At 48.3% G+C, this 25751-nt stretch overlaps 1 protein-coding gene across 1 annotated transcript in view; it reads left to right on the forward strand.

Moving 5' to 3' along the window:
• The first annotated feature begins 2482 nt into the window (after window positions 1–2482).
• FAM194C (family with sequence similarity 149 member C) overlaps window positions 2483–25751 on the forward strand; it is a 269174-nt gene continuing 245905 nt past the window's right edge. The window contains exon 1 of the mRNA XM_085624449.1: window positions 2483–2594. The gene's annotated coding sequence lies outside the window, so the exon portion shown is untranslated. The remainder of the gene's footprint in view (window positions 2595–25751) is intronic.

A 25751-nucleotide genomic window follows, 5' to 3' on the forward strand; every position in this document is an offset into this window, starting at 1 on the left:
CATGCTGGCTCTTCCACCGTCGTGCCTAGATCTCCAAACGGGCCGCCACACCAAATCACGGGTGTCAGGGGGGGGGCGGGGGCGACCACCGGGCCGCGGGTCAACCCACCGCCGGCGGGTCAGCCGGGCACCTGGACAAGGCCACACCACCGCACCCCGCTCCGCAGCCCGACCCCGCTTGAAGCAAGGAGGGCGCAAAAGCGAAAGTGAAAGTGCGGGGTACGCGAGCCGCCCAGCCCCGCTCGCCGCTGTTATTCACTTTGTCCCCGGATCGCCCCACTACTCCAATCCGGGGGGCCGGCGAGGAGAAGGCCGCAACCGTAGATCGATGCTCCCACCGGTGTTCGGGGTCCGATTCGAGCCCAGAAAACGGGCGGCGCCTTAGCTCGGGTTCCCCGACACAGTCCCCTCAACAAGGACAGGATATCGCCAGGATTAATTCAGGAGGTCGCGGAGGTCCTCGGGAGCCTCGCACCTACGCGGCCATCTTGGTTGCGCGCTAGGCTCCTCCCCCTCTTTTGTTATTCTTTGTTTGCCTTGCTGTTGTTCATCTTCTGAGCAGTGGTTCTAACAGCATCTTTTTTGTATTTTCTTGTAAAAAAAAGAGGTAATTTGTTGTACTTAGTTATGCTTTTTAGAGGTTCTTACTAGAACTCTCACATGTTGCCATAGTACCCTTGTGTGGGGTATTCTACTAGTGACAATTGGTGCCTCTCGCCTGTTGTGAGAGGAGCGGTGGCTCGTTGTTCCCACAAATAAACTACAAAAACCTACCTGCTGTGTCCTGTGGTGATATCCTGTGTCCTGGGGGCACAACACCGTTGTTTAACTATATTTGGTTCTGGCTGCTTATGTGCATTTGTGGGTGACCTTATGTTGATTCTCCTGCATTATTTTGCTGTTCTAGAGTGTTATTATATGTTATTAGAGTTAGTGCTAATTCCCTAACTACCTAACTTTTGACTCCTGTAATGATCTTCATTTTGTCTAAACCTTCTGTTTTTTTTTTTTTACTATAGATCATGAGTTGTGAAGGTTTTTTTGATTGGCTTGGACTCAGTTTTATGAAGACTCATAAGGTCTTGTGAAGACTCAGATATTCCTGATCCTATTCATCAACCTTCTCAATTATTTTAATTAGAGTATGGACACTCATTTAAAGAGGCCTGCCTTCAGTTTGTCATGCAGGCATCCGGATTCAATTAGTTCACAAGTTCTTTGGAGCAATGTTTTACAGAGGTGAACATCAATCACCGGGATACACCCGCCCAAGAATGACTTGCACCTGAGTCTGATATGGGCTATTAGGTTTGCATGACCTCTTTGTAAGGTATATTGACACCAGTAGGCACAATCGTTAGTACAGGAGTTTATCCTGACAACAGCTGCTTCACTCCTGAAACTCCAGAGCAAACTGTCCAAACCTAGGATCTTGTAGGAGCATGAAACTGCGATCTAGAATCAAAACTATACAACAGAAAGACCAGGATGCAGCACCACTCTAGCAGCACTTTCTACTCCTTCTCTGGTTCTACTTTCAGTTTTTTTCCCCTTACGCAATCATTTGCATTTTTGGAGGGATCAGTGAAAAGTTCAGCATTTTTAAAATTCACACATACTGTGTTAAAAGGTCTCTTGGGTGGAGGTCGTTTTCAGGTGTTTATAAGGCAAGCACGTACAATATCAACAATGCTCCCTGGAGACGGTTTCCCTAAATGGAGTACACAAAAATCGCTCTGTGCTTTGCAGGTATGTAATAAAGGTGAGTGGCTCAGGCATGACCACTTAAAATGCATATTTCAGCCAGGTAATCCAACTGCGCTAAAAAAAAAAAAACAAGCTCTGGCTATTTGTAACTGTTAAGGATGGTTTGTTTGTGCCACTGTTCAAACATAATTTGGCTGTGAAAATTGTTTGGGGGGTGGTGGAAGCAACCCAGCCCCTGGTTGTATTTGTCTCTACTACTCTAATAGCTTGAAAATTGGAAGATTGTGCTATAAAGAAACCAGAGTTTCCATTTACCACAGAAATATAAAGAACTGGGGGGAAAAGGAAAACAACAAAATCTTACAAATAGTATCACATACCATAAGTATCTGAAAATGTGATCTTAAAAGTACCAGGGAAGCCCAAACACCACTCTTCCAGCAAATGAATACACTACTTATCTGTAACTCAGCAGCAGCAAAGCGAAGAAGGACGATGATAAGTTCTAGATTTTTCTATGTGTTCTTAGAATGTTTAGTGTTCTGAATTCTTTTATTGAATTGTTGCAGTGAGTGTGCACTGAGTGAAGGAACAGACACGGTTAGCCTCCATGTCTTGCCATAAAATCACATATTCACATAACAATATATGTCTTAGGGTACCTTTATGTCATCCACAATGGCCAGTCCTTACACAATGCACAGGCCCATCACCATGGCGATGGACCACCTGAGTGATGACACTCCACTTGGGCTCAATAGGAGTCTGTATGCCATCCACAGACCTTTACCTTGGGTTATGCTCATCCTCACCCACTTCCAAACCGTGTTGGATGATCTGATCCCACCTCTACTATCAACAATAAGTTGTTCATCGCTCCTATCACAGTGAGTATTCCTAGAGTGTGCATCTGTTGCCTCACTCAAATACGTCCAGGGCCGTTGAGTTCCTTGGGCTAGAATTGGGCATTCACGTTTTTATTGGGCATTCACATTTTTGACACTGGTGGCTTTGTAAACACAAATTATTAAGATAAACTGCTTTTTACTTTTAAAAATCTGTCTTTCTTCCAAAAATATAAGCTCAAATGTAAAATAGCTCAACTCCACTTATGAGCAGATGTTGTTCCCAAATCCCAAGGAATTCTCATCTTGGTGCACAAAAGTTTTATTAATATAACTTAGGTTACATTTGCACATTCAGTACTAATTAATTTGTTATTTTTTCATTTTAGTACTGTATAATGGATTGCATCTGAAAACCATACTTGGCTTGGGTGGAGGACAGAGCTGGAAACTGTGTCTTGCAATCTAGTGCTTTTCCCCAATAGGTTGAAAAAAGGTCATAGTTAATGACAATTCGGAAACTTAAATAGTATTTAGTATACATAAGGAGGGGGCGTGGCTAACCGCTGATCATGGCGGCCGCTGCTTAGGAGAGTTCCAGGGCCCGGGCACAGTTATCCTGACTAATCACCTTGTGCTGGGCCCAATCGAGCCACGCTGTGCGACCAGAGTGAAGGACAAACAATAAATAACATGCCCTGGCACTGGGAGGCTGTGGCGCCAAAGCTGCACGTTAAAAATTGTAACGCGCCCTCCCCACCGGCTGCCCACTACGGAGGAGTGGAGACTGAGAGCTGCGTACCGCTGCGGCTGTCTTGTGTTGCCTGCGCTGAGCCCTGGGGAGCCGGCTGGACGTCCTGTGGTGTCGCTGAGTGGGTCCCTGCAGCTCCTGGACTGCTCAACGGCATGCTTGAAGTGGCGCCCCGAGTCCCCGGGCGCTCTGATACTGGAGGTGCGCTTGTGAGGCCACTCCTATCACCGAGTGTGCCGACGGCGACTCCGAATCCCAAGCGGAGGATACTGAAGGCGGAGCGCCCATGGTGGCAGTCGCACACTGCAGCGCACCCCTGGTGAGTCCTGCGCTGAGTCTTGGCGGGCCGAGTGGCCATGGCGCTTGCTCTCCTTGGAGGCCTCATCATACACCACCTCGCTGCAGAAAGGGTGAGTGGCATGTTACTGGCCCTGACAATACCCTTTCGGAGTGGGAGCGGCCGAGAACATATAAGATGCCCACCCTGTGTGCGGGGAGTCTGGTGGCCAGTCTCTACTCTCCCTACACCACCCCTCCTCAACGAGAAGCAGCGAGGGCCCCGGGGGCATGTGGATGAGAAAATGATGGATGGTGCACACGCCGTGGATCTAGTTATGGCCTACGCGGCGGCAGCGATAGCTGGTAGCGTTAACTGAGGCCGGGTGCACACAGTGCTGAAGAGGGCACATGTGTCGCAGACAGCGCATCGGGGGTACAACGGGAAGAGCTGCCTCAATCTTTGTGGGAACGTCTGCTGCTCCCCAGACACAATGTAGAGTTGCCATAGGAGGTGCTGCAGGCTGTACAGGCAGAGCGGCAGGAGGGTGGGGGTCATTGTGCCCGCTTGCGTAAGCTACCTAATACCCCCTTTTCCTTCCACCCCTTGGCACACTTGAGGGACACACTTTCTGAACAGTGGAGACCAGCGGCAGGTCCCCAGAAACGACTGCTTGCTGTACGTGGAACGCACTGGGTGACCAGCTGTAGTCCTGACAACAGATCTGGGAGACACCGGATCTCACTGGAAGCCTGCTCCCCGCCCCTTATAAGCATACACACCTGGTGCGCCGCCGAATAGCATGTTCATGTTGTGGCGCTCGTACGATACTGTGAGTTCCATACCTGGGCAATTACAGCGGAGATGGCTATATTGATTTGCCACCACCTGTACTGAACCTGCTATGATGTGCCCCTCACATAAGGCACACAGCCCTGTTACATTGCAGGATAGCAGACTGGTACGGATATACACTGGGGCTCCCAAAAGCCAAGCTCCAGGAGGCGCCAGCCACTAGCTCGCAATCCACAGATAAACATGAGCTCAATACAGACCAACAATCACTTACCTGTGTGCCGCCCACGAACGAAACGGAAGTCCAGGACAAACTGGACCTGATATTGTGCGAGGTCCGGGAATCTAGAAGGGGGCTAGAGCAACAACTTGGCATATTAACAACTGGCTTTTCCCTGCTCAAAGCAGACCATGCCAAGCTGGCAACTACAGTAAAAGATAACAGCTCAGCACTGGAAGAACTACTGCCTCAACATAAAGAACAAATGCTGCAAATCCAAACGTTACATTAGCAAGTCACAGGTCTCCTGGACAGGGTTGAAGACACGGAGGGCAGAGCCAGAAGGAATAATATACGCGTGATTGGGCTCCCGGAATGAAGCGAGGGGTCAGACGCCACTGCTTTCATGGAACGCTGGTTCCGCACACATGTATCTCCTGATGGTCTATTGGCTTTTTCTGCATCGAAAAAGCTCCCAGAATCCCTACTGGGCGACCGAAGGTGGGAGCTCCGCCGAGGCCACTTATCGTCAGGGTCCTAAATTACAGGGATCTAGATCTCCTCCTCTAGAAAGCACGTGAGCGGTCCCAGATCCAATTCGAGAACATCCAGATCTCCCTGTATCCTGACTACACACTGATGGTCCAAGGATGTAGATCCTCTTATCAAGCAGTTAAAAAGAAGCTACGAGACCTGAACTTAAAATATGCACTGCTGTTCTCTGCCCGCCTGAAAATAATTTATGACCGAAAGACATACTTCTTTGAGAGTCCGGAAAATGCGGAGGAGTGGATTGAAGTCATGGATCTGGACCCACTATCTGGGCAGACCACACAGATGCCGCCCAACAGCCCCAAACGATCACAAGGCCGACGTTCACATTGGAACACAAAGGCTCCTGGTAACTCGTCACTCCCTGGCCCCATTCAAGAGCAGGTGCAGAGAAGCAAGGACGTGGCGCTGGCGGCTGCAACTATGTTCAGAGACAAGGTCATCCGACAGGACTCAGAATCTTCAGAGGGCAGCACAGTGCAAACCAACTCGGAAAACAGCTTGACGTTGTTTCCCACAGTAACACCACAAACTGCAGACGATCTGCTGGGCCCATGAACGGGAAAATCGATTTTCCAGCACATACCCAGGGCATGGGGCCTGATGGCGCCGGCACGAGAACTCATGGACACGTATATCCTTTTTATTCTCTGAAAATGTGATAGGATAATGATAAAAGTATTAGCTCGGGCTCGGATGAGCTGTTACATGTTATTGTTTTTACATGGTTAGCGTGAAAGCTAGTCCCGTACTTGCGAATGCTAGAGTTTACTGTAGGAGAGTAGGGTCTGCTTTCTATGGTCACCACCATTTTTTGCTTCACTGGTTTTCGACTTAGATGTGGCTGTGGGCCTGCTAATCAGACCCACAGCCCAGCTGTTCTCTCTCTAAATTCATACTATGTACTTTAGGTGCATAACCCAATTGGTAAGGATCACCTTATTGGCCCCTGTATAGTGTACCCTAGGTACCCAGGGCATAGGTGTACCCTAGGCCTACCAGGGGCTGCAGCATGTATTATGCCACCCCTGGCCTGGCCTTCCAGTATGACACAACTGGCTGATCCTCAGCTGGGGCAAGGTTGTGTAATCACCCCTTGCTTAGGTGTAGTATTGTAATGTAATGTAAATGTGTCTTGTAAAGCGCACTGCTGCCCTGAGGCGTCGTGGCGCTGTAAACCGCCGGGGAACCCGTCCTGGCTATCCCTGTGAGATGGTCCCTCCTGGGTATCTACAAGGTGAAACCAGGCATCCCCGGCGAATGTGGGGGGCCGTTGTGGAGATGAGGCAAGCTAATGCCCAGAGTTGCCGAGTGTGATCCCTGGTTAGAGTAGGCACCGAGGCGAGAATTATCGAGTCCGCTGGCCCTGGTTCACGACCCTGCCGCGTCGGGAATTGAACCCTGGTCCCGGGCCGTCCTCTGCTTCCGGGTCTGCTGCCTCTAACCAGTAAGCCACACCACTCCACAGGTATTCCTATACCTACCTTATATATAGACACGTGTACCTATCAGCCACTCCTATGGCAGGCCTTAACAATCCTGGAGGCAGAGTGCTTGGTAACATGTGAGATGGTGCTCTAGCATGAGCTGAGCCTGTCTGCAGCTTTCGGAACCATGTCCTTATAGCTGTTCTATCATATAGCCTACCATATACTCTTAAAGTACCTTATAATCTTAAACGGTTATGGTAACTATGGTTTGGCTTTATCAAAACATGTCGTGTAAGGTGTCTAACACTTTGGAATAATACCCCCATACCACATCTGGCGATGAGGATATTATTCCTCCCTTCTAGAGGGAGAAGACATGTTGAAACCTACTTACCCGGTTAAAGTTAACCAGAGCCCCAGCATCACAAAATGGATGCTGCTGCCACAGACACAAGTCTGACCTCCTGCTGCTGGGAGTCCTTCCAGCAAGGGAGGCTTGGACAATAGGTTTCCTGCCTTGGGAGGTGCGAGCACCACCCCAGACAGGACTTAGTATATTGGGGCAGGGAGGGATGAAAGAAACTAGACACTGCCTGGGGCACACAAGGTGTTCCATGCATAGTCCAGTTCAAACCGGCGCTGGGGCACTCCAGCCCCAGCTCTGGCGTGAAACTGGACAAAGGAAAGGGGGTGTAACCACTCCCCTTCCTGGTCCCACCCATAGGAGGGACCTTGCAGGTAGCCCAGCCCACTAGCCCAGTAGGTAGCTGAGCCCTGCAGAATTAGATTATCCTGAAATCTGCAACTTGAACAGAAACTCTGGACCTTCGACATTCGACCTCAGGAAGAAGACTGAAGAATCTCCCTTGTGGCCAAGGAGTGACCACCCTGGGCAACCAGGCACCATCCAGCGAACGCTGCTTGCTTTGCGACTGATCCTACGTGGGACGACTGCAGAGACTGACCAGCGCTGTGACTTCCAGACACCTCTGAACCAGATCCACATCCGCAGTAAAGCTGAGATCCGTGGAGGCGACGAGGGATGTGGGACCAGCGACTTGGGAAAAGTGGCTAGTAACTGACTAGTGCAACTTCTGAGGCTTCCTCGAGGCTGTGCTTGGGGAATTGAGAAGCCCCAATCCCGAGCACCATCTGCAAAGAAGATCAGCTCCCCACACTTCACGTGTTCTGCGTGGGGCCCTTCTGCACTTGAGTTGTTCGACGTGTTGTCCGGTTGCTGGCCCGTTGGCTAGTGACCTCTGCGACGACGTACCTTTGATTTTGCCTTGCTGGTCCGGCTCCTCCAGACTGGCACTCGCTCCCCTGTGAAAGGGAAGCACCCCAGACCTTCCTGGTCTGCACCAGAAGCAAGTCCTCCATCCTGCATGGGTTACGCTTGCCAAGGCTTGTTGGGTCCTAACTCGACATCGACGCCACCAACAGCAAGAGCCTTCATGGGACAGCTCGCCTCCTGGTCCTGGTTGTCCTCAACGCCTCCTGGTACCCGTGGCTGCTGCGACAAGCTTCACCTCTTCACCTGCATCTTCACGACATTGCCTGGTTCCTTCCTGGTCCCTTCCCGGCTCCTGGCTGGTGACCTAGACTCTGACCCTTCTGCTTGCAGGTATCCTTCCTTCTTGATCCCATCCTTGGGATCCACCGGACACTCTTCACTGACTGCCTGTCAGCAACTTTCCTTCAGGCATCCATAGGAGTCAACGGCGAAACCCGACGCAAGTTCACACCTATGCACCCGCAGCCCGTGGGCTAGGTAACTTGAGTACTCCGGTACTCACAAGGGTATTGACTATCCTAGGGTCTAGTTTCCAAGTCTCGAACTCCTAGCTACCTCAGAAGTGTCCTTAAACTCTTAGGGCCTTATGTAGGTGGACTTGCATTTACCACTTCATAAATACCGAATCATACCGATTCAGTATTTATGAAGTGGTAAATGCTATGTAGGTAATGGGTCGGTAAATATTACCGATTCGGAATAATTCGGTAATTACCGAATCGGTATTTACCGATTCGGTAATGAGGCATACCTTCCCATTGATGGGAAGGTATGCCTCATTACCGAATCGGTAAATACCGATTCGGTAATGGGGGAGCACATGCAAGGGTGGCAGGGTGTCACATTGACACCCTGTTGCACCCCTGATTCGGCCATGTGTGCACATGTGGCACACATACATGCCCTGAGGGCATGTGTGTCTGCCACATTGCACACATCTACGGGCAAAATAATGCATTTACACACATATTCGTCATTTACCACCAACTATTAGTTGGTGGTAAATAACGAATCCCCACACACACCACACAGTCCCCCTACATCTGATTTCTGTATTCGGAATTTACCGAAGCGGTAAAATTACCGAATCGGTAATTTTACCGATTCGGTAAATTCCGAATACAGAAATTCTCCCCCTACATACCAAAAGCCAAAATACCGGTCGGTAACGGTATAATTACCGAAAATCGGCCGTTACCGACCGGTATTTGGCTACCTACATGAGGCCCTTAATTTCTAATTACTACTATATCGACTTTTACGCATTACGCGTGAGTGTTTCTACTCAGCACCTGAATCCCGTGGACCTCCCACTTCCTAACCTTTGGTAGTATAGTGTAGCCCCAGTGATTCTCTAGGCCTAGGCCTATCCTGTGTTCGTGACAGTGGTTCTTATACCACTTACTTAGTATATGGTTTGCGTGGCCCCTAGGGCCTAACTGTATTACTTACCTGTGTGACTTAATGTATGCTTAAATAAGACTGTGTTGTACTTACCTCAAATCTCATAAAGAGTGCTGAGGGTATTTTGACTAGAATAAAAACATTCTATTTTTATATATATCTGTTGTGGTGTCCTTTCATTTGGTATTCAAGGGATTACAAATGGTATAACAGCTGGCTTCACATGCCATACAGAGTTTAGCCTAAGACTGCTCTTGTCCATGCTACCACTAGGATAGCTGGTCTATAAGGTTGACTTTACAACCAATCACCATAAGGGTTGTTTGGACTGATACAAGGTGTACACTAGAATTAGTGACATCATATATCAGGCCAACTTCTCACATTTACTATATCAAAGTTCAATGTGTTTTGTTTTTGGTACGGCTTTGTTTAGTTCCCAAACAGGGCCTTGTATTAACATTTAAATGCAAATTTACGGGCTCTGGCAGGCAACAGTTAACATGTCTTGTTTGGGGTTGGTATCCCCCGATCCAGATGACTACACCGCATTTAACAAGCAATGCACAAGCTAGACAAGTATAACTTAATCACATGGAATGTCTGTGGCCTGGGCTCAGTGCAAAAACAACACAGGGTACACGCACAATTACTGCAACGGCAGGCACACATTGTCTTTCTTCAGAAATCACATCTGATGGACACGGAAGCTGCGAAGATGCAAAAGAAATGGAGGGTTCAGATCTTTACTAATTACTCGGCCTTTGCTAGGGGAGTGACAATATGAGTTAGATACGGCGTCCTGTTCGTAATGCTAGATAAGAGGATAGCTGCTCAGGGCAGATACATATTTTTACGTGGCACAATGGATGGAGCGCCCATAGTGTTGGGGTCTATATACGCTCCAAATTTTGATCAGAACAAATATATCTTGGGACTAAACACAATACTGCCAGGCTGGGAGTCATATCCATGGATCTTGGGGGGAGATTGTAATGCGGTCATGGATATTGGGTTTGACCGGTCACATCCGCCTCTCCATGGAACGTTCGCTAGTAAACAAGCGGCAGCGCTACGTTGTTGGGTGGAGGGGTGGTCCCTCTGTGATATGTGGAGACAACACAATCAAATGACCAAAGAATACTCCTTTTACTCCCCGATGCACCAGTTGTATTCCAGGATTGATAGAATCGTATGCTCTGTCTCCATAGCAGATCAGGTCACTCACACCACACATTTACCAAAAACGTTCTCAGATCACAACCCACTGGAGATTTCCCTTATTTGGGGCAGAATACCCACCCAGGTGCCCATGTGGAAGCTCTTGGCCCAACTATTGGGGGACACAGTGTTCCGCAGTACGCTGTTAAATACACTCACCAATTACTTCTCTGAATATAGAAACACTGCATCCACAATTCTGATTGTATGGCATGCATTAAAGGCAGTAATTAGAGGGACGGCGATCAGCGACACGGTGGGAGCAAGGCAGGAGGTACACCAGAACCTAAAACAGGTTCAGGACACCATGGGAGGGCTTGAACAAGAAGCGGCAATAGACCCCACCAAACAGGCTGCATTACAGGAGGCAGGCATACAACATGCAGAGCTATTGGAAACCCTCAAAATAATCGATCACAGGGCATACACCCAGACAAAACACTCAGAGGAAGATAAATCGGGGGCACTGTTGGCTAAGATTATCAGGGATGATCCACCGGCCACTGTCATCAGCCAGATCATCACGCCCAGGGGTGGCGTGGAGTACACGCAACATGATATTAATGAGGCCTTCAGCTCATACTATGAAACACTGTATAACAAGCCGCCGGTTCTGGACGAAGCCCTAATAGACATATTTCTTGAAACGTTACCTTACCCACAAGCACCTGCGGACATGGAAGATGCCTTGGCGGGCCCTGTCACCAGGGCCAAAATAAAGGCAGCTATTAACGGATATCCTCCGTAATAAAGCGCCGGGTCTAGATGGCTTGCTGGTGAAATTCTTCGGTACTTACTCGGAGATTCTGCTGCCTCAACTGGAGGAACTTTACAACGATGCACTGGAACTGGACCACCTCCCCTGTACCATGGCGCAAGCCTCAATAGTATCACTGCCAAAACCAGGGAGGGATATGCAGGACATGTCTGGTTACCATACATTATCGTTATTGGCAACCGAGTACAAAATATTGTGTACAATTTTGGCGAATAGATTACAACCTTACTTAACAGTTTAATACATAATGACCAGTGTGGTTTTCTACCAGCCCGCAGCACATTATTAAATATAAGAAGGTTACACCATATAATGGCATCAGACCTAGAGAGATTCCACCATGCTAGGTGTATTGCACTAGACCTGAGAAAGGCGTTTGACACTCTATCCTGGGATTATATGTTTAAGGCAATTGCAAAATTTGGGCTTCCCCGACTATATTTGTATTTATTTTGACGGTTTTGTATAGCGCGAACAAGACCCTTGCGGGTATCAGAGCGCTTTACATAGCAAACATACGAAAATGAAAGACATGTACATATAAATACAAAGAATTATGTGAATACAGTATACAGAATACAGAGATTGGTACATAACTACAGGGGTGTATAGGATAAGTTCAAGTGAATTTGGACATGAGAATCGATTTAACTTCTTTTTTTAAAGAAGCCGTAGATGGATTGAGTCTCGTTTCCGGGGGTAAGGCATTCCATATCCTGCGGGCCATTCCTGAGAATGGCCCGATTGTACGTTTTTTTCTTGGAGAAATGTCGCGGTTTAAGTAAAAATTTGTTAGAACTCCTGGTAGACCTGTTACCACCTGAAAGTACCAGTTTCTCTGCTAGGTACCTCAGGGTTTTGTGATGTTGTGCCTTATGAGTCACACAGGCGAGTTTTAACTGGATTCTGGCCTCAAAAGGTAGCCAGTTGAAGGCATGAAGGTCAGGGGAAATGTGGCAGTTTCTTTTGGTGCCTGTAACGAGTCTGGCGGCTGTATTGATTGATGCTCTGAGAGGAGCTGTCTTTGATTTGGGAAGACCTCAAAGAGCGACGCTCCCATAGTCAACTCTGGGAATTACTAGAGATTGAACCGCCTGTTTGAAGTCATTTGCGGGTATGAAGGGTTTCAATTTTCTCAGTGTGTTAATCTGAAAATGTGCTCCTTTTGTTGCAGTGCTGATGTGCTTCTGCATGTTTAGCTTATTACCCAGGGTTATTCCTAGAGATTTAGTGGAATCAATGATGAGAAGTTGACCGTCGAGTGCAGTTAGGGGCTTCATCCACTCACGGATGATATTTGTTTGGCTGGGGGGAGCTCTGTTTTTAGTGTGTTTAGTTTTAAGTGGTTCTTAGCTAGCCAGGTATGTGTCTATTGGAGCGTTGAGTTAAGGGACTTGATGTCTTCAAGAGATTGGACCTTAATGTAGAGTTGTGTGTCGTCTGCGTACATGTGATATTGGATATTTTCGAAGTTGAGAAGCTCTGTGAGTGGTTCCATAAACAGATTGAAGAGTGTCGGGGAGAGGGAAGAGCCCTGGGGTACTCCCAAGGTGACTGAGGTGGGGTTGGATAAAGATTGGTTGATCTTGAATCGTTGTGTTCTGTTTTGGAGGAAGGAAGTGAACCAGTTTAACACTGTTCCAGATAGCCCCATTCTATGCTTCAGGAGGTCAAGTAGATTGTCATGTTTGACTGTGTCGAAGGCTGAGGAGAGGTCAAGTAGGATTAGCAAACATGCTTTGTTTTGATCCAGTATTTGTAATGCGTCATCAATTATGTGGGTCATTGCTGATTCAGTACTGTGCCCTGATCGAAAGCCTGATTGGAACTGGTCGAGCAGGTTGAAGTAGTCTGTGCTTACTAAGCTGCCTGTGGACACATTTTTCGAGTAGTTTGACCAAGGTTGAGATATTGGATATTGGGCGATAGTTATTTAGGTCTGATGGGTCCGCTGATACTTTCTTAAGGATGGGGGTTACCTGACCAGCTTTGAGGATGTCAGGGATGGTTCCTTGCATGAGAGAGGAATTTATGATTCTAGTCCATAGGGGCACTAGCAATGGCATGAAGGTCTTTAAGTGGGATGCGGGGAGGGGGTCTGTGAAATGATTGGAAGGATTCAGAGTAGTGAGCGTGTTTAGGATAGTTTCTACACTGTAGAGGTTGAAGGTTGTCCAGGAGGCCTTGTTCTTGAGGTTGAGTATTGTGGGGCAGTTAAGCGGGGTTCTTGGGGTGGACCGTGAGGGGATTGAGTGTGTATCGGTAATGGATAATAGATCATTAAGTAAGTCTGTCTTTAATTTATCAGTCTTTGTTGTGAAAAAGGAGGCAAGATCCTCACAGTTGGGGATTGTATCTGGATTGGCTTGGGGGGAGTGGGGGCCACCCTTAGAATGAGTATTGATTATTTCGAACAATGTTTTGGGGCGATTCTTGGCTTGGTCTAGTTGTACACCTATGAAATCAGCTTTTGAGCGTCTAATCCTTCTGTAGTAGGCATTTCTGGTGCTTCGTAGTAATTTGAGGCGGGCAGTGGACGGGGCGGCTCTCCGTTGTCTTTCAATCGCTCTCAGTGCTCTTCTGTCTTCATTTAGTCTACCATCATACCAGGGGTTTGAGTTCTTTTTGGTGACTCTTTTTAATTGTAGGGGGGCTAAAGGTGTCAAGTACCCTGTTCATAGAGTGGAAGTAGTGATTGGTCATATCCTGTACATCCTTTGATCCATCCGGTGGGGGCGTGAGGATGTGACTAGCGGATGCAAGATCGGCTGGATTGAGGTTTTCTAGGTTCCTCTTCCAGATTTTCGTTCTCGTGGGTTGGACAGAGAGTAGTTTAACTACTTCCTTGATATGGAAAGTGATAATGTAGTGGTCAGACCGGTCGCAAGGGAGAATCGATTCTAGCTGGGTAGAGTCTGCTTTGGAAATTACTAGATCCGTGGGTGGGGCTGTCACAGATTTGGGACAAATTGAGGTCGGATAGGAAAACTTTGAGGCTATTGACCTCTGGGTCGTCAGGATTGTTCCAGTGGAGGTTGAAGTCCCCCAGGAAGATCTGTGTATTCTGTTGTCCGACATTTGTCGCTAAAATATCCATCATGTGTTCGATGAAGGTGAGGTTGTTACCAGGAGGATGGTAGATAGAGTGTAGTGAGCATATTGGCTTGTTATTCTCGTGATGTGTAGGCAAAGGTATTCACAGGACGAGAACACCGGGGTGTTTGAGCGTCTCACAGAGAGGTTGTTCCTATGAATGCAGGCAATACCACCACCTGTCCTATCTGGTGTATCTAGTCTTGTGATGTAGTAGTTTGGGGGAACTAGTATGTCTAAAATGGGCGTGGATGATTCAGTTAGCTAAGTTTCCGTTAAAATTATAAGGTTGGGTTCATTGGTTATAATGAGGTCAGCTATATCAGTGGCATGACGTGCTGCGGATCTACAGTTTAGTAGGATACATTTTATCTGGGCCTTGGTCGGGGTGGTGTTCTGGTCGTGGGAGATGGGTACTCTTGTGAGGTTGCTTTCAACAGTACCTCTGGGAGTGTGTCTTTTCAGTCTGGAGGCATTGGGATGGATGGGTTGGATTAAGGACCGTGTCTGTGTGTTCTCTAAGTGCACAGGTCCACATGGTAGGGATGGAGGTTCGTAGGAGTGAAGTAGAGAAGTAAGATCACTTGGTGATGAGGTATTCTTTTCCCTGTTCGGCCGGGATGATGCATTGGGGTAAGGTACTGTTTTCCATTTGGGGGGTCCCTGAGGCGAGGGACTAGCGCAAGCCTGCTGAATGGGTTTCACTTGGGGCTTGGGTTGTTGCCGGATCAGGTCATGAAGAGTTTGTATGTCATCTTTTATTTGTTGTAGGGATAATAGTATGTCGTCTAGTCTGGGGTCAGGTGTAGGGCTTGTCATGTTGATGGCTTGGACTGTTGTTAAGTGAGGAGATGTAGTAGCTTGTGTAGAGTCCCGGGGTATGATGTGTGTTGGTTCGAAGGGTGGTGGTCCCATGGGGAAGGGAGTGGTGGAGAGTGGGGTGTCCGATTCTTTGTGTGGAATTGTTGTGGGGTGGAAATCACTGGGAAGGGGGATAGTGGGGCGGGGGTGTGAGGATGTATAGGTGTGGGCTGTATGAGGAAGGGCGGGTGTGTGTGGGAAGGCTATGGATGAGGCGAAATGGGTGTGAGGCGAGGTGGGTGTAGTAGAAATAGTGGTGGAGCTAGGGGGGAGTCGGTATAATGCAGATGTCTGTTATTCAGAGGGGTGATAGTTGGACCTGTGGTGGGTGTGTTTGTGCAATGGGATACCGAGGGAGAATGTCTAGAGGGGGGAATGGGTAATGAGACATTCAGAGGGTTGGGAGAGGCGGTATAGGGTCTTGTAACCTTCGCTTTGATGATTGGGAAGATATTGTCTAATATATTAAGGTTATGGTCTGATGCCTGCATGAGGATGATCCCGTTATGGTAAATGGTAATTGTGGCAGTTGCGTTGTAGAACGGAGAGGGAATGATAGATAGTGTAATGCCGTGTGCAGTTTTCTTAGTGGGTGCAGTTGAGAATAGAGTGAGAAAGGCTTTCCGCCATTGTGCTCTCCTTTTGGTGTAGAATATAATGTCATTCGTTATGTGTCCTGTGCTATTTGAGAAGTAGGGGTCAGAGATTGGAATTTCGGGGTGTGCTTTTAGGAGGTTATGTTTGAAGCCTTTGGCCGCCTTTTTTGAGAGGGTAGGAGGGTATTTGATGGAGTAGGTGTGTTGGCCCTTGGGTTCCATAATGTGTGTTTTTGGATTGCAAGGGGGGGTGGGAGGGTCAGATAGTTAGAGAGTTAAAGTGGGAGGGGATCTATTTGGTGAGTATAAGAAATAATAAGCCTCAGTATTTATTACAACACCGCATTAAGGGAATAGTGGTTCTGGGGACTGACTGATCAGTGATTATGCTCTGGAGTGTTTGCTGATGTATCAGTCATTCCAAGATGGCCGCTTGCTTGTCTCGTGAGGGAGTGATTAGACCTATCACTCTTTCCATGCATCCAAACTAACACGGCAAATTCCTCTGTCCAAGCATTACAACTTCGTCTAGTCCTCTTTCTGTTTCTGTGAGGGGTAGATCTGGCTCGGTCCTTTGAGTCTTGTTGTGCTGTGTCTGTTAGTCCTCTGTCTTTGTCCATGTGGAGGGGTGAGGTGGGTAGACCCTCATTTATTTCTTTAGCTCATGAAAATTGCCATTATGAATTTAGCCTGTTCGGGCATAAAATGTTAAGACTTGTAGTGGTTAATCGATGTGCGTGCACCCTGCCCACCACTGAGTTATGAGGCAAGATATGAGGGCTTAATTCCTATGGGTGGCCGCAGAAATGTCAGGAAAGTCTATATGTGCTGAGCGTGGGGCTGCTTGTTTAAGTAAGGCATCTCCTAGTCACCGTTTCTCAGGCGAAAAAAGTGTGAGAACCCACATTCCTGCTGCCGGGGGGAGCCAGAGGGCGCATTGAGCACAAGTATGTTTTTCATAGTTTTTTAATTAGATGGCTGCCCTTAATCTATGATACCCCAACAAGACAAGGCTGCCCCCTGTCCCCACTCTTGTTCATACTAGCGCTGGAGTCGTTGGCTCTCCGTCTGCGGCAGGACGCCATACAATGTGGGATACCAATAGGCACAACCACGCATCTGATCTCCGCATATGCAGATGATATAATTATTTATGCGAGGGATCTTCTGGGGGCCTAGACCCGATACCGGGAATATTCGCCGACTTTGGACGGATCTCTGGCTTAGCCATAAATGAATCAAAATCAACCGTCTTCTTTTTTTCAAGCCCAACCATGCACTGACAGAATTAATCTCGGGTTGCTCTCCCTACCCATAGTGCAGCACATGTTTAAATATCTGGGTATCAATGTATATCACTCCCAAGCGGACAAGCTGGAAGGAAATCTAAACAAGGCCATCAGGGGAATACGCTCACAGGTGGCTTCCTGGACCACGTTACCTCTCTAGTCAATGGGTCGAGTGGCAGTGTCTAAGAGGGTGGTGCTACCACGGCTCCTTTATTATTTTACCAATTTGCAAATGATAGTACCCCCAATCCTTTTTAATACCCTCAAAACCATACTAACAGACCTGATTTGGGGTACGGGTCGTCGCAGAGTGAGCCTTAAGATATTACAAATAAACACGAGGGGAGGGGGCCTGGGCGGACTTCCGGGCCTCTTATTATGCGAGCCAACTGCAGTGGCTGTCCTACTGGATGGCAGGGCTTCACTAACAGAAACATTGAACAAGGACAGCTGCACGTAATGTTATTGCCACAATGTAAAATCCCCATGACAGTACCACCTTCATTGCATGCCACAATGACATGCTGGGAGAAAGCTCTGAAATACACGTCTAGTTGCAGCCCTTACACTTGTAACATCCTGTTAGTGGGGGATACCACTTTTGAACAGTAGACTCATGAAACACAAACTCGGACCATGGCTAGATGCAAGGGTGAGTACAGTAGGGGCACTCTTTAGCTCGGAGACCCTGATGGACCACGATAATTTCATACAGGAAACGGGGGCACCAAACACATTGTATATGGTTCATGCTGCGCTACTGCAATATCTTAAGAAACACTGGCCTCCACACCGGGAAGAACCCAAGATGCACAAATTAGTTAAATCACTCTTATCAAGAGACTCGACCGCCCGCCTGAGACCCGCAACTCCACGCCGCCGCCCCTACCTGGTGCCTCTTCTCCTGCTGCTTGCGGCAGGATCACTGGAGGACAGCAGCGGGGGTCAAGCTGAGGGAAACTGTGGAGACGTAGAAGAGATATTGTAATTGTACTTACTTATATAGCGCTTACTAACCCTGACAAGGCACTGAAGAGCTTTACAACAAGTAGCACGCTACTCTGGAACCGAAGGCGCCCACGGTTCTTTCTTGGAACATAGAGGGCACGATTAGACCCTCCCTGCTTGCTCCTTGGTGTGGAATCCAGTCCACGTTTTGCAGCACGCCGGAGGAGCGAGAGAGAGAGCGGTGCAGAGTAGAGCGGAGTTGAAGCGGCGCCACAATCGCCGTTACCGCTACCGATACCGCTAGCTGCTGTGAATCACTGCTGCTTAGAGCTGTAGCACCATCGCCCCGTAGAACCAGCAACAGCACTTGCATTAAGCGGCCACTAAGCAGTTACAGCCACAGACAAACCAATCAGCTATAGCCGCCATCGTAAGCCGCCTCTACAGCCACACATCAGCCGCAAAACGGGGTGTAGGGGCCCAGCCTGCACTCGACCTTTTCACCAGTGGCGGAGGGCACTAGTGAGCTGCCCCCCGTGATCGCCAGAAAACCACAGCGAAACCGCAGGCAAAAACCGTTTCCGCCGTTCTCGCTGCAAGCAACCCACGAACCCCCCAGGCTTTAGGCTCCCCAAGCCTTGGGAACTTCAAATATCGGCCCTCTTCCCCCTGCGCTGCCACCTGCGATTGAGTACCAGAGCCTGGAGATGGAGGAGGCACAGCGGTGAAACTGTACTTACGGTGAGCACAAAGGGGGGAGCGCAGCGCAGCGAAACTTTCTCATTTGAGCAGCAAAGTGGGTCTTCGCCTCTACCCTCGCGCTCAGTCATTGGAAGCGAGTTGATGAATATGTAAAAAATCGGCAGAGGGGGCAAACTAGAGCAGGAGGAGCAGAGAGGAGCAGCGAACTAAGGCACTAGCAGCCCTGGTTATAGATAGGTGGTCTGATACCACTGATACCACTGAGGGGTATTTGTCAAGCTAACTGCTAAGCACCATTCAAACTGCTCGGTCCTCTGAGGTGGTGTAGGAAAGCATCAACTAATACCACATTCCCCTGGCTGTTTGTTTTTGGGCATCTTTTGACACGTTTCAGACGGCCGGACAGCCCTGGTGATATGAGATCAGGGCGTATTCGCGGTTGCCCCACGAACAAAGGGGGGGCAAACAAACGCACGAAGAAATGTAAAACATCGCAGAAAGAGCTTGATGGAATAAGAGAAAAGCCACTGACTAAATCCAGGCAAACAACCCAGAAGGAAGGCTCATTAATTGACTTAACAAACATCAATTCTAATAGCCCGCGTAGCGAGCAACTGACACAGGAAAAAAAGAGCAGCAGAACAAAAACCAGTCTTGCATTGCTCCAACCGAAAATCTACACAAAGTTTCATTTTTTTTAAAATGCGGCGGACACACTACTCTCAAACACCAATGAATCTCTAGGTTTACAGCAACCCATCGAACCATCTCAGCCTACTCAGCCCGCGCAGCACTCTGGCTTACAGCCAGTCAATAACAGCAACGGAAGCCCCTGCCCTACGGCTAGGCCATTACAAGTGACATCAACCCCTCAGCGCGATAAAAGCTGCATCACAAGGGGCGCGATAACCAAAGGGTTTCAGCCAGGAACAAAAATTCTCTTAGAAGCAAATCTGATCCAAGTGCATAGGGCAACTAACAGCAATAAAAAAGATCAGCCAACAAATATACTCCACAAAAGCTTCACAGACCCCCGCACTTATCCCAATGAAACCTCTTGCGAGGGCAATACATTTGGTACTGGAGACGAAGCCAACGGTTCTATGAACTGTATAGCAAAAAACAAAGAACAAATTAAGCATCCCAGTAACTACAACTACGCAAATGTAAATACCAAAAAGGAGCGCTGGGAAATAAATGATCCAATTCTGAGAAATCAAAACCTAACTCAAATTGAACAAGTAATGGATCATGATAGCATGTCAAGGCCTGGGAAGAACATGGCCTGCACAGATAGGTCATCAACTTCGCCACTTGAGGCAATAGAAATATCCTCATTCCTGGGAAAGGAAGAGTGGGAAGATCTACTAGCTGCATATACTCAAGACAAAGGCAAAAGCAAGTCAATCATCAAAATGCTGAATACGCCTATCACAATAAGCGACATCTCACATGAACATCCAGTGACGGATGAGGAGGCACCAAAGATGGGTCAAAAAATGACAAACCGGCCTCAAGCCAGGGGAGGCCGCACACAACTCATTAAGAACATGCTCATGGAATATTAATGGCTTGGCCTCCAAAATATCAGACTCAGAGTTTATGACATACATCAGGAACTTCGACGTCGTGGCAAAGATGGGTCAAAAAAGCCCCACAATTTCTGACAATCATGATGAAATCCCAAAGCACGAAAATGCCTGGTGCAGTCTGCTTAAAACAATACAACTCTTACTAGAAGCCCTCAACTATCAATCGGATAAAATGGACACTCAATTGACGCTACTTGTCACACTGGCTGTATTTGTGGTTGCCATTGACGGGAAGTTGGGCACGCTAAACACGCTTCTTCAAAACAAACTGGCTCAGCCGAATCAAGGATTTGGGAATACTAAAGAAGGGTGCGGATGCGGCCCAATCATTGACAAATTGGCAACTTTACCGACAATATTGAGCAATCTGTGCACACAGCTTAGAAAGCCTTCCAAGTGCAAACAATGCAACCCTCGTAACAGCTCCTTTGTGGCTGACACAAACAACTCAAGGATTAAAGAAACGCCGGTGAGCAACAGACAAGGCAATTGCAAATTAAGAGCACCTTCATCTATAATCCCAATATGTACAGGGATCTGGGAATCCGGAACAACAGAAATTCCACTCTCTGCAAACTCTGAGGAAGAAAAAGCAAGCCCAAAAACGAACGCCAAACAAAGACGAGCAAAAAAACGCAAAGGCAGGAAACACAAAATTGTCTCTCAACGTAAAGGCTTTATGCACCTCTTTGGGAATGTTCCAACTATGGAACAAGGCGCAGCTCAATCCGAGCATGCCTTGTGCCCACCGGAAATTGAGGAAGCCATCAGTACATCTGAGACTCCCACTAAGGCAAAAACTCCTTATAAGACGGGGTGTTATATTAAGCCCAAAACAAAAATCACGGAACCACCTGGGATTCGCATACAAAAAGAGCTTGAAACAGGAACACAAAATTTACATCCCCAAACCGGTGAAGCTCGCAATATTTTCCTTGAATCCAGCGCGAATCAGGCACAAAAAAGTGGCAGACAGCACGGCCCCAACTTACAGCAAATAAAAAACCAAGAACACACTTGGGGTGCGAAGCCTGGGAATAATCAAGGATCAGAAAAGGCAGAGACAGGCATAGGGCAGGCAGCAAGTAATTCACTGATAATAACCCAAGAAGTACCGCCCACGAAGAGAGAAGAAGAAACAACATCTAATATATGGTCAGCGGATTTTACACGCTACATCTCCAGGCCCGGCGAAAAGTGCCACCCGGCCGGGCAACTAGCATTGAACAAGCATACTATTAGTCGTGACCTAAGAGTAACTGCACTCAACGCAAATCAGGCGAATACAAATGCAATACGACTAGTAGAGGACATGCGACTCAGCCCCCGCAAAAAAGAGGGAGGACTGTCAAATGAACAAAGAATCGCTGAGTCTCTGGTACGAAGCCAAACACCTGGCCGAGAGCTAAGAATCACTGCACCTAATTCTTGCCAAATGAAAACAACTGTAAAAAGACTAGTAGAGGATATGCGATCCAGCCAACTAAAAACAGAGAGCGAGCAGACAAGCGAACAAGGACATACAACAGGCGTCGTTTGGTTCAACCCGAACTACTGCTCGCAAGGAAGACATGACATACTGAATAGGGGTAATATCCTACGACTGCTATCTCATGTCACCTCTTTGGCAGAAGTAAAAAGCTCAGACCTGGTATCCATTGAATATGTAGTCGATGAGCACACAGGAAGAGAAAAACCAAAAGCAACTTGGACAACCTTGGCAATCTCACAAAAAATATATGCTGAGGCTGAAACCTTTAAAAACTGGGGAATCACAATAAAGCCATACGTAAAGCCTAGATACCCTGAAATTCTTGCCCCGGTGGAAAAAGAGGCAGAATTAACTATTACGAAAAGCCTCAGAAATCCGGTCCTGAGAGGCGCGGCAGGGCCAGAGGTCAAATCCGAGTCTACCAGGTGTTGATGGAGAAGCTGGTTTTGACAATTACTTAAAATCTGCTCTCTCATCATCAAATTGTACAATCCTGTATAATCAGATACCTTACTTCCCAGCAACCAACCCTCCAAAGCCTTAGTGGCACATTCCACATATTCAGACCAGTCCTGAGTCTGTGTCTTCTGGGTGTCTCTGAACATTAACCTGTACTGTTCAGTGGTTAAGCCTAACCCATCAACTAGGACACTCTTCAGGACTCTGTAATTTCTGACATCCTCTTCTCTAACAGTGAGGAGTCTATCTCTGCCTCTCCCCTCAAAGGAGAGCCATAAGATTGCTGCCCACTGGTCTTCAGGAACCTGCTGCACTTTGCAGGCTCTCTCAAGAGCAGTCATCCATTTGTGGATGTCATCCCCACTTTTGTAGGGGGGCACAATCTTGGACAGGTTCCTATTGTCAAAGACCCTATCTTTGTCCCTAGGGACATTGCTGCCACCAGTGGGTATAGACCCACTCTCTCTATGCTGCCTAGCCTTGCTCAGTTTCTCTTCCATCAGGGCTACTTCTAGCTCCTGCTTCCTGATCCTCAGCTGGGCTTCTTGCATCTTGGCCTCATGTTCCCTCCTCTGAGGGGTGGTCATCCTTCTCCTGGAGTGACCTTGAGAGCCTCTAGAGCCATGGGAAGCATTGGATTCGCCTGAGTGATTCCTTTGCCTCCCAAGCCCTGGGTTAAGTCCACTGGGGAGATCCAATGGGGTAAACCCACTGTCAGTCCCCAATAGCCTTGGTTTAGCTGAGCCAAGTATAACACTTGGCACTGGGCTAGTTCTCCCTTCATCCCCACTCACATCTGTATCCCCATCACTTTCCTCCTCTGTAGTATGGTGTTCATCTAAGGGATGGCTATTGGAAAGGGGTACCTCAGTGGCATCTTCAGAAGGGGGCCTCCTGTTCCTGTCCCTAAGGGGGCTAACTGGGAGGCTTTCTTGAGCTCTCTTTGATTTTCATCATTCTGCAAGAGTTCTCTGAGCTCAGCAGAGGTAGGGTTCTTGGGCTGTTTAAGGCCTCTAAGAGTTGCCAAATGCCTGAGCTCATTCTGATTAAGGGTAGCAAAGATGGATGGTGCCCTCTGGGGGTCACTCTCAACAGAGATGGGTACAGTGGACCCCTCTGCCCCAGCCATTGCTCTTAAGTGTGGGTGGATGTGTTGCAATCTACCTACACTTGGGTTTACCTACTAAACCTATCTAGTAGTTGTAGTCAGGGTGTGCTACTCCCTTTGCTCTACAACAACTAAGTTCAGTAGAACTTAAGTATATCTAATCTTGTTTTATATGTACCTACAGGTACCTATGTGATCTTTCAATTGGTAACCAAGAGATTACCATGGTAAAACACAGCAAGCTCAAATCCAACCGCTGCTCACCAATGTGAGAAGTTGGCCTGGTATATGATGTTCACTAGTTAAAGTGACCACCTTGTACCATGCCAAGCAACCCTTATGGTGTGGTTGTAAGTCAACCTTTTCGGACTAGCTGCCCTAGTGGTAGCGTAGGCTAAGCAGTCTTTGAGGCTAAACTCGTGATGCGTGTTAAGCCAGCTGTTTTACCAAATGCAACCCCCTTTTATACCAATGAAAGGACATCACACAGATATATATTCAAAATATATATGTATTTATTTCTCAAAGTAACCCCTAGTCTCTTTATGAGCACAGGAGCACAAATCGTCAAACAAGATTATCACAGAATACACAGAAGTTGCACTTTATATGGATAGGCCCTGGTGGCCACTCGAACCATATACTAAAATAGTGGTATAAGTACCACGAACAGAAAAGGGAAAAGGCCTAGGGCCTCTAGAATCGCTGGGCCTACAAGGAGCTAACTTCAGTTAGTGACCAGGAGGTCCACGGGTTGCGTGTGCAGAGCAAATAGTCACACGCGTGCTCCCATAGGTTTTAATGGGTGCGTAAAAAGTACAAAGTTACTGCAAAGAGGATCTTCCGGATGGGCTAGGAACTCAAGATTTGGAACACAGGCACTCGAGATGTAATACTACACTTGGGCACAGGAGTGCCAGCTTTACCTCACCCACAGGAAGCGGGTGCATAGGCCTCGAAGTGCGTCGGGTTTCTTCTATCTGTTCCGTGGGGCCTGAAGACAAAGATGCTGCAGGCGACCGGCCCGGAGGAGATGCAGTGGATCCAAGAGTGGATCGGAGATGTTGAAGACCTGTAAGCAGAGGGGACAGTGTTCACAGTCACTAGCCAGTGACCAGCGTGGCACCAGGTGGGTACCAGGCGATGTCGGGTGCAAACAGGAAGGAAGGTGTAGCTTGTCTCTGCAGCCACGTGGTCCCTGAAGGTCGACGACGTCCAGGAGTCGAGTCACGAGCTGTCCCATGCAGGCTCTCGCTGTCGGCGGTGTCGGCGACTTGATCGAAGCAAACAAGCCTTGGCAAAAGCAATTGTTGTAGGAAAGGAAATAAGCTGATGGCTCTGACCAGCAAGGTCAGAGGAGCTGCTCCTTTGGAGGGGAGCAAGGGCCAGTCTGGAGCAACCAGACCAGCGGTGTATTTCGTAGAGTTCGTCGCCAAGATGGCCACTAGCCAGCGGGCCAGCAACCGGTTAGGCGCGTCGAGTGGCAAAATGCAGAAGGGCCCCGTGCAGATGCTGCTCGAGGGTTGGGCTTCTCAGATCCCAAAGCACAACTTGGAGGGAGCCTCGGTTGTTGCACTTGTCAGCTTGTCGTAGTCGTTCCAAGATGGCTGGCTCCACGTGTCTCGGTGCCTCCACGGGTCTCCTCTTTTCAGGGACTGTGGATCGGGCGGTGAGAGGTCTGGAGGTCCAGGTCTTGTCAGTCTCTGGGCTCGGGCTCCGGCGGCGGCAAAGCAGACGTTGATTCGCTGGATGGTGCTTGCGTTAGCAAGGTGGTCACTCCCTGACCACAGGGGAGATTGGCTTCAGTCCTCTGTGCGGCAGAGCGTCGAAGTTCCCGTCTTCTTCTTAGTTTCAAGTTGATTCCAGGATGTCTGAAGTCTTAGGACACAGCTCCTACCTTTAAGCGGATTCTAGGGGCTGGACTACCTGCTAGGTCCCTCCCTAAGGGTGGGACCAGGAAGGGGGGTGGTTACACCCCCAATCCTTTGTCCAGCTCGCCCCAGGCCCGGGACTGGCGTGCCCCAGGACCGGTTTGAACTGGCATATGCCCCGAGGCTCCTTGTGAGCCACAGGCATGTCTGGTTTCTTTCAAGCCCTACCTGACCAATACACAAAATCCTGTCTGGGGTGGTGCACGCACCTCCCCTGGCAGGAAACCCTTTGTCCACACCTCCCAAGCTGGAAGGACTCCCAGCAGCAGGAGGGCAGACTTGTGTCTGTGGTGGCAGCATCCATTTTGTGGAGCTGAGGCTATGTCTGATTTTACCCGGGTTTCAGGTACTGTACATGTCGTGTCCCTCTAGAAGGGTGGAATGCTAACCCCGTCGCCAGAAGTGG

The sequence above is a fragment of the Triturus cristatus genome, chromosome 9, assembly GCF_964204655.1.
Source record: "Triturus cristatus chromosome 9, aTriCri1.1, whole genome shotgun sequence".
NCBI classification, from domain to species: domain Eukaryota; kingdom Metazoa; phylum Chordata; class Amphibia; order Caudata; family Salamandridae; genus Triturus; species Triturus cristatus.